The 9,142-nt window shown below is 40.0% G+C and overlaps 1 non-coding gene across 1 annotated transcript; it reads left to right on the forward strand.

Moving 5' to 3' along the window:
• The first annotated feature begins 4,465 nt into the window (after positions 1–4,465).
• Positions 4,466–4,572, forward strand: LOC116285361 (U6 spliceosomal RNA). Its single transcript, XR_004195041.1, has one exon. It is a non-coding gene; the product is annotated as a U6 spliceosomal RNA (small nuclear RNA).
• Positions 4,573–9,142: the final 4,570 nt, after the last annotated feature.

Consider the following 9,142-nt stretch of genomic DNA (forward strand, 5'->3'; position numbering starts at 1 on the left):
CTTTGGTATCTCTTTAAATTGGTACCATGTGCAGTATTGACATCCATCGTCTGTCCTGGCTGGCCAGTGCCATTTGATTTCAGCTGTTAAATATTTTCAGTATTACTCCTGGCCATGCACATAAATAACCTATTCCCTGAAGGCATGTAGTTTAATTGTTTAAGCCTGTTTTGGAAATGCTCTCAAAAAAAAAAAAAAGAAAAGCAACATTCCTGTTGAATTAATACTGATTTCTTCTTTTCCCCACCTCAACACAACACGTGCATACACGCAGGCAGATGGATGCCTCAGACTGAGCAGGAAGGAGTCCAAGTGAACAAAATGTGAAAGGAAAACCATAATAGACACCATGTTCCTATCAACAGGCATTCACAAACCCCACTTCCATCCGCCACTCTAACAAATGATTTTTGTTTAGGTGTCTCCTCTTTCTCTCTGAACCATGTCTTTTGGGAGGCAACCCACATTCTTGACTGAAGGGGAAAAACCATGATGGAAATGAGCCAATCTGATTGGGCCATTGCCTCTTGCCAGTGGCTTAGACCCGGGCTTGTGACTCAATTAAGATCAAAGAAATGTGACAAGAATTCTTCCGAGGAGCTTCACCAAGTGCTTTTCTTTGCTGATCAAAAAAACCCAAATAGGAATAAAAAAACTCCGTGCTGCTGCAGGATGTTCTCTGATCTATCTGGGCTGCCTGGAACTCTGCAACCATCATGGAATCATGAAAAGAAGGAGTGGGAGGATAAGCCAATGTGTTGAAGAGGTGAGAGCTGAAAATGGAAGGAACTAGGTCCTTTATATAGGTGAGCCATTCGATTAATCTAATCAATTCTGCAGCTACCTTACCTCCTATTTGTTAAACCCTAAGCCATTCTCAGTTGGCTTTTTTGTTATTTGTAACTCAAGTATCTGAGCTAGGCATTTGCTTAATGCCTGTCAGATCCATTTCCCCCAGTGGTCCGCTGTTCTGTTCTGTGTTGCTGGAGCTGACCCTTGCAAACTGTTTCCCATTTTCCCTTGCCAGCTGACTTCTGGCTATATTCAGCCAATGGGAGGCACTGATGAGACACTGGAAAGAGGAAGGAAGAAGCCAAGATATTTCTCCCTTTGTGATTTATCATAAGAAATATATATTTGGTCTTTGACCCAGTTTGGGGCGCAGACCTCCTAAAAACCTTGGAATTTCCTAATTGATAAGAGAGCAGTAAAGGTGTCTTTTGTTATGTTAATAAAGTGACTTTTGGAAAGCCCCAGAGGGTGGAGGCTGGTCCCCAGGCAAACCAACAGTGTGATTAAAGGCTTGGAACTTTCAGTACCACTCCCAGACCTCCTTCCCGGGAGGGGGGGGGGGGGCGAGGGTTGGAGGAGGGGTGGTGAAGATTGTGTCCAATCACCAATAGCTCGTGATTTAATCAATGATACCTATGCAAAGAAGCCTCTAAAAACCCCGAAGAATAGGTTTTAGAGCTTCCTGCTTGGTGACCACATGGAGATTGAGGATAGTGGCATGCTTAGAGAGCATGGACACTCCACACCATTTGCCCCATTCTTGATGTACACATCTCTTCATCTGGCTATTCCTGAGTTCTATCCTTTGATAATAAACCAGTAATCTAGTGCGTAAACTGGTTTCCTAAGTTCCGTGAGCCACTCCATCTGGCAAATTAATTCTGACATCTTTGTCATTAGTTTGCCATGTAAAACATCCTCTTTTGAACTACTTAAGAGAGCTTTCTTTCCTGATTGGACACTGACCTATTTTCCTAACTGAATCAACACTTCAGAAGGATGAGGGGAAAGCAGAGGAGAAAGAAACACTGCAAAAGCAGTTCTCTTCCCAGAAGAGTAGGAGTTGAGTTACTTTCCATTGCCAAGTTTAAATTCTCTCCTCACACCGCCGCAAATTAGCACAAAACGGAAACTCAAAAGTGAGATCTAATTAAGTATAGAAAATAAAAGAATTTGCCCTTTTTTAGTCCACCCCAGGTTGGGACAAATTTCAGCTCCTTCATAAAAGTCATTATACATATGCATTTTCATGCTATTTACATGACATTTAATCTCATATCGGCAGTATTTTTGTGTACTATTATAGAGCTATATTTTAAATAATATTCCTGTTAGTAGCCCATTGGTCCTGTTTCATCCAGTGGAATACAGCCTCCAGGTTACAACTGATTCACATAAAGGTGTGTATAGTCCCAACTTGTGACTGTCACACTTTTAAGAACGTGCAACTGAGACCCCTATATTCCAGTCAGTCTCCATTAAGTGCATTCACTTGGAAGGGATGTTATCAAGAGAGATGGGGCAGTCGTCTCCTTCCTTCCCCAAGCAGAGAATGCCAACCAGAAGAGAGCAAACCAACAGTGAAACAGACATTCTGAACGCAGCTACAGTTGTTTCACTGGATAAGCTTTGCTGTCCTCAGAGGCAGAGCCATGGACTAGACCAGAAATGTCAGTAGATTTCGACCAATCACCTCACATTCCATCTTTTTTTTGATGTTCTTTTATTCACATTTGAGAGAAAGATTTGATTTGAGGATAAAAGATCCCTCTTCCTGTCCTTTCCCCTCGCCCCTTCTCAATTCCTCCTCCTCTATTTCCTTTTTCCTTTTTCCTTTTTTTCTTGCATTGACTTCACACGTGTATAGACATATTCTGGACCTTGTTCTGTCCTGGGCTCAAGGCCAGGACAAAGGCAACTATCACAAGATGAGTTCTAGTGTAACAGTGGAGGCGGGAGTTTTTAAAAGCAAACAAAGCCTAATTTTTAGAGAGCCTCCAGCACATAGACACTCTTCTTTCTGTTCACGAAGTTAGTTATTCCAGTCATTTCCCCCTCAATACATATGCATATTATGTCTCAAAGGGAAACAATCTAAAGCCCCCTCTAGCCGTGTTTCTAGAGGCAATGTCATGACTACTATTTTTCCAGTCCAGTAGCTCCTACTTCTTCCTTTAGTTGAGTCTTATGTGGTCCACTTTTAATATCTCATGAGCCTGCAGTCTTAGACTGAACCATAAGTGTAATTCCTATCAACCACCTCTTACGTACTGGAAAGCAGAACAAATACAACTACAATAAGAACTTCCATTTAGAACGTGGAGAAAGGAGAAGAAACCATAGGATATGTACTGTCTGCTGTTGGACAGAGTTAATGAAGCGGAGCAGAAAACCACTGAGTCTTGCGGGCATCATTTGGTTGACTTGACAGTGGTGAGAATTCCATTATCAACGAATCTGCCTTTCTGATATTGCCCGCTGGGATCATTGCTATTGCCAGGGGAACACCTCAGAGGACATCAGAGTAGACTGCCCTGTCTAAGGAGAAGGGAGGGGTGTATCTCATGTGCAATTCACTTTTTGTTGCAGGTATTAAGGTACAAAAATGAGACTCTTCCTGAGACTCCTAAGGAATTAGGACATCCTGCCGCATTGATTCCAATGACTCCCAGGCCTGTTACACAGGTTGGGTTTTTGCTAGTGCTATGGTTCTGATAAAACTTTAGTCACCTGTCTGTCAGTTTCATTTTAGGGAAACTTTCTAAATGTAAACAGCAAAAACTTTGCCAGGGCTGCTAAATTGAAGAGACAAGGCTGGGCTATACTCGTGAGCAGTGTCTCTGGGGAGAACACATACCCAGTGCACCCTGTTTGACAAACTGTCTCTCAGGACAGTGTGAAAGGAGAAACTGGCTGGGCTGTCAGAGACCTCTTCTTCTCTATCTTCTAGAATATCACTCTGCCCCAAACTGAACTCTGGTCCAGTATACGTGCCATGGCACTGTCATCCTGTTCTTCAGCAGGGGAGCCAGCGTGAGGCTTCGTGGGATGGCTCAGGGAGTCACAGTACCCCACATCCTCCATTAATTCCTCCCCAGTTGCCAAGATCTCACACTTTCTCAGTCAGCATTTTAATCTTATACACAGAAATCTCACTACACAGAAAGGGAAGTGAATCAGGGAACTTGACTTCTTCACTTTAGTCCAGCAAATGATTACTTTCTTTTTTTAAAAAAATAATTAATTTATTTAATTTTTAAAAGGCTTTTTTTTTTTCGGTGAGGGGAAGATAATTAGGTTTGTTTACCTACTTTTTTTTTTTTTAGTGGCGGTACTGGGGATTGAACTCAGAACCTCATGCATGCTAAGCACACAGTCGACCACTAAGCTATGGTCCCGCCTCTCTGATTACTTTCTGGATTTAGACCTCAGCATTCTCACTTCCCAACCCTTCTTTTTCTCCTGTTCACATCCAGGAACATCTTAGGGAGCATCCAAGTTTCTTTTGTACTCTATTGAAGGTAAACAGGAAAATGTAACATTATCTGATTTGTCAGTCTGGATCTAATATGGAGAGAGATTTGAACAGAAAAAGTTTAATGTAAAGAATTTGTAGCTCTCTACTAGGGGTTGATCTAGGAAGTAAAGGGAACTCTGCGGAATATAGGGTTGAGTACTTACATCGGCAGCACCTGTGCTAAAATCAGAATGATACAGAGAAGATGAGCATGGCCCCTGTGCGAGGATGATACTCAAATTCATGATGCAGTCCATATTTAAAAGAAAAAAAATGTGATTGAGATAGAATACCCAAAGAAGTACGCTGCTTCCACCACCTCTAGGGCTGAGATCCAGGTCTTGCTGGAGAGGGCCCTGCTGTGGCTCACTGGATAGCAGAGAAGTTACTGCGGTGCCATGCTGTTGGAACTTGCTAGAAATCTGTCCTCTAGGGTGCCAGGGGAAGCTATTTTTCACACAGAAGTGTCTCATGGGAGGCATCCAGGGGGATGTTGGAGGAAGCTTCTGTCTCTGGGTGCTGCTGGCCCTGTGAGCTACTGGAAGTGTGCGCACCAGAACTTGGAAACAGAACTCCTTTCCTCCCGCAAGATCTCTCAAGTGCCCCCTATTGACAAAACTTCTTTTGTCAACTGGCAAAGGAGAGATATTTGGAAGGCCCAGATTCATTTTCATGCTGCGGGCAAAAAAAGGATTTAGTTTGAAGCTGAAAATTAATGGATTCATAACTGGCATACTGATACTAACCCATTATGGACATTATGCTAGTAAGTCCTCTAAAGTTTCACCCTCCATGGCCATATGCCAACAGTTTTACATCTATACACAAAAACTTAAGTTTCTTATCCTGCAACGGAGGAATCTTTACTGCCCAATGACCCCAGCCTAGTCACAGCTCAGCTAATTCTACACTGTCTCTTATGATCTAAAGTAATAATTCCACTTTGGGTGCTGATTTTTATATCACTTAGGACTCTTACATTGAAAATTGCAGAACCCAGGTTGAACGAGGTAAGGGGGGAAACAAATGTTAAGGACGCAGAGATAATGCATGGAGCGCGTATTCGTCAAATTTCTTTTGGTTGCAAGTGATGGAAATCCAAATTAAAATGGCTTCAGGAACAAATAGAATTCTCTAGCTCCCATCATTCTGGTGGGGAAGCTGAGATAATGCTTGTTTGAAGCCAGAGGCTCAGAAGATAAGGATTTAGTTTCTCACTTTCTCTTGGGTCTGCTTTCCTTGCGTTGACTTTAGTGTCAGGCAAACTCTCCCCTCCTTGTGGTCCCCTAAATTATTTGAGCTCAAGATATTCAGTGTGAAAAACAACAACAACAACAACAACAACAGTAATAGTACACATTACAAAAACAAGAACTGCCTTCCCTTCCTAAGAGTTCCATCAGGAATCTTACAATTAAGTGGTACTGACTCAGACTGGCGACTCAAATCAGTAAGCACCTGAGAGAATGTACAACCGCTGCAAATGGGGACAAAAACCAGTAAGCAAAGCTGTGTGTTTTAAATTTCATCAGATGTCTGGAGAGAGACCTGTGAGAGGAAAAAATAGCAACAGGGAAGAGCTTTGTTCAGTCTCTATATTTAAATACTTTATTTTTGAAACCTGAAGGGCTTCACCAGTGACAGGATACTTCTTACCTAAATTTCACCAACAATTATAATTTTCCAAACTGGGTGGCATAAAACTATATATACACCAGGTTATTTTGTATGCCCACGTACTAATTTTGTTTGTTTATTGTGGTACAAAATATATAATACAAAGTTTACCATTTTAACCATTTTTAACTGTACAATTCAGTAGTATTAACTACGTGTACCGTATGCAGCAGGTCTCCAGAACTTTTTCATCTTGCAAAACTGAAAGTCTGTATGCCTTGGACAACTTCTCTTTCCCCCTTCCTCTATTCCCTGACAACTACCATTCTATTTTCTATTTCTAAGAGTTGGACTACTTTATGAAAAAAAATTCTTATTAGAAAGTTATTGTTTCTCTCTTTAAGGTAGTCTTAATACTACAATGCCTCAAGGCTGAAATTTCTGGAGAACACACCCTTGAAATACTATGAAAGGATAGTATGATTTTATATATAAGACTTTGACCTTCTTGGCATACATTATTAAGAATGCATCAAAAGGACAAAGTGAAATACGCTTAGAAGCATATCAAAATATAGTGGATATTGGGGGAGAGATAAATTAAGAGTATGGGATTCACAGATAACACTATTATATACGAAACAGATTAACAAAAAAAAAGGATTTACTATGTAGCACAGGGAATTATATTCAGTATCTTGTAATAAAAACTCTGACGGAAAAGAACCTGAAAAAGAATATATATGTGTATAACTGAATCACTTTGCTATATACGTAAAACTAACACAATATTGTAAATCAACCATACTTCAATAAAACTAAAAAATACATAGTGGATATAAGTACTGAGCATTTTCCTCATTTTATCTGATTACCTGGGCCAGCCAATTTTACTCAGTTGCCTGGGTTAACTCTGTAGCAAATTACTACACTTATAATCTGGAGCAAGTTAAACTCAGCAACTCTAATATATATTGTTCTGCTGTCCCTCATCTGTCTTGACTAGTCTTTCGCTGTGTTTCACTCTCATTGGGTCTTTTAAATGGCTGCTTTGGGGCAATGATTAGCCCTAAGCAAGACCTACATGTGGCCTTCTCTGAAGCCTGCAGGATTAAAATACCAGATGATTCTCCAGACGTAAGATTAAAAACTTAAATATTTCTTAGCCTCAAGGATCTTAGACATAGGTGTCTCTCTGTAATGTTTTACCTTATTTACTTCAATAACTATAACCCAAGTCTTCTTAAGCCACCCTGGGTTCCTGCTATTTTTTAGGATGTCACTCAGCAGTCATCAGAGGTCATGCCAATAACACCTGTGCTCTGGCCTGTGCCTCTTGTGAAAAATCCAAAACACTTCCGTATGTTCGAGCATATTCTGAACTGGAGTACCCATGACAGCAAGAGCCACCCAAAACTTAATACGTATCTAGCAGAGAGTAAGATGCACAAAATTCATCTTCATTTTGCCTTTTACATTTCAATGGAGCCCCTGGGAAGCAGAACTAATAGTAACTCCGTGGTGCTCACCATTACCTTGGTGTAAGTCGGGGTTTCTAAACCTCATCACTATTGACATTTTGGGCAGCATTAATTCTTTGTTATGAGGGGCTGTTCTGTTCATTGTAGAATGTTGAGTTGCATCCCTTGCCTTGACCCACATCCCTGGGCCATACCATATCTCAGTTATGACATTGTGACTATGTCAAATGTCCTCTGGGTGGCAGAACTGTCCCCGATTGAGAACTGCTGGCCTAAATGAAGGTAAATTTTCCCGATAGATACTGCTGGATGATGACAATTTAAAAAGTATATTAGGTTTAAGAGCATAAAAAGTAATATATTTAATGTAAAAAATTATCAAGATCCATATTTAAGAACAGACACAGTAGATATTTTAATGAAAGCAATGGTCCTGCCATTCTTTATTTCTCACAATAATACATATTTACAGAAGGAAAAGAATTGTACATTTTAACTTCTGATCATTATACAGATTTATTTTTTGCAGTTGAATAAAAGGATGAATCTTTTAGTGACTTTTCAAAAAACTTCAGTGCTGGAAGGCAGTAATTACATGTTAAATATTCAATGACTGGAGTAAGCTCACTTCAAAAACAAAGACACTTAGCACCCAGTAAAAGTAATAAGCAACATTATTAGAGCTGAATCGTTTAGGAGATCTGACCCGGAACTATCTTTACTGTAAATTCACAATCCAATTTTTCAACCTACATTTTAGAAAGTTAGGTGAAAAAAAATACGTAAAAGAAAAAAATCTCCGTGGATTTTTGTAGGATTAGAAGTAGTTAGCTTTTAAAGAATAACACGTGAATCAGTTTTCCCCTCGTAAGGCCTTGAGAAAGTGGCAGTTGGCGCTATAAAGAAAATGAGCAAAGTTTTTTTGTTAGTAGTCCACAGCTTCAAATAGTGATTTTCATTTTTTGAAAACAATGAATTATAAATTCCTTTTTATAAAAGGTTAAAGGCACAGTGAAATAATGAGTAGTAGTTGCACTTCACTATTTTAGAACTCAATTCAAAAGGCAAAATGATTCAGGTGCCAGCACCTAATTTGTCCTCTAGGGGGCGAAATTATCATAAAGGGAATCCAGGGATGGGCTGGAGAATTGCTGCCCTGAGGTTAATAGTAGCAGGTGACTTAAACCTTCACTTAAAATACAGTTTTTGAAGTTTTTTTTTCAAGTTTTACAGATTTTAAAGATGCCTTCTGTATTGCTCTGAATTTACAAAAGTTTGTTTTCTGGATAGTACTAGTGCTAAGAAACATGTTCTTTTATTCTTAAGGGACTAGATTTTGAATCTAACAATTACCTCTGAAAAACTTCTCTCCTTTTGCCCTTGTTGTCCAATAGATTTCTTTTCTTTTGTACTTTTTTAACGGAGGCACAGAGGCTTGAACCCAGGACCTGGTGCATGCTAAGCACACGCTTTACCACTGAGCTATGCCCTGCTCCCCAGTAGGTTTTGCTTTATTGGATGGTCCAACCAAATTGCAGGAAGACGGGTCGTGAGACTAAAAATCTGCTGTTACTTGTTAGCAGCTGTGAAAAGCAAGCCTGAAACCAACATCTAAAAGGGAGGAAATACAGCCCTCTGGATTCCATCCGACTTTACTAATCACGTTTTTCTAATCACCTTGCAGGGGATGGCAGAACAATAAGCAAGGCTTTTAAGAAGTAATGAATAATTTATT

This window comes from Vicugna pacos, chromosome 24 (genome assembly GCF_048564905.1).
Source record: "Vicugna pacos chromosome 24, VicPac4, whole genome shotgun sequence".
NCBI lineage: Eukaryota > Metazoa > Chordata > Mammalia > Artiodactyla > Camelidae > Vicugna > Vicugna pacos.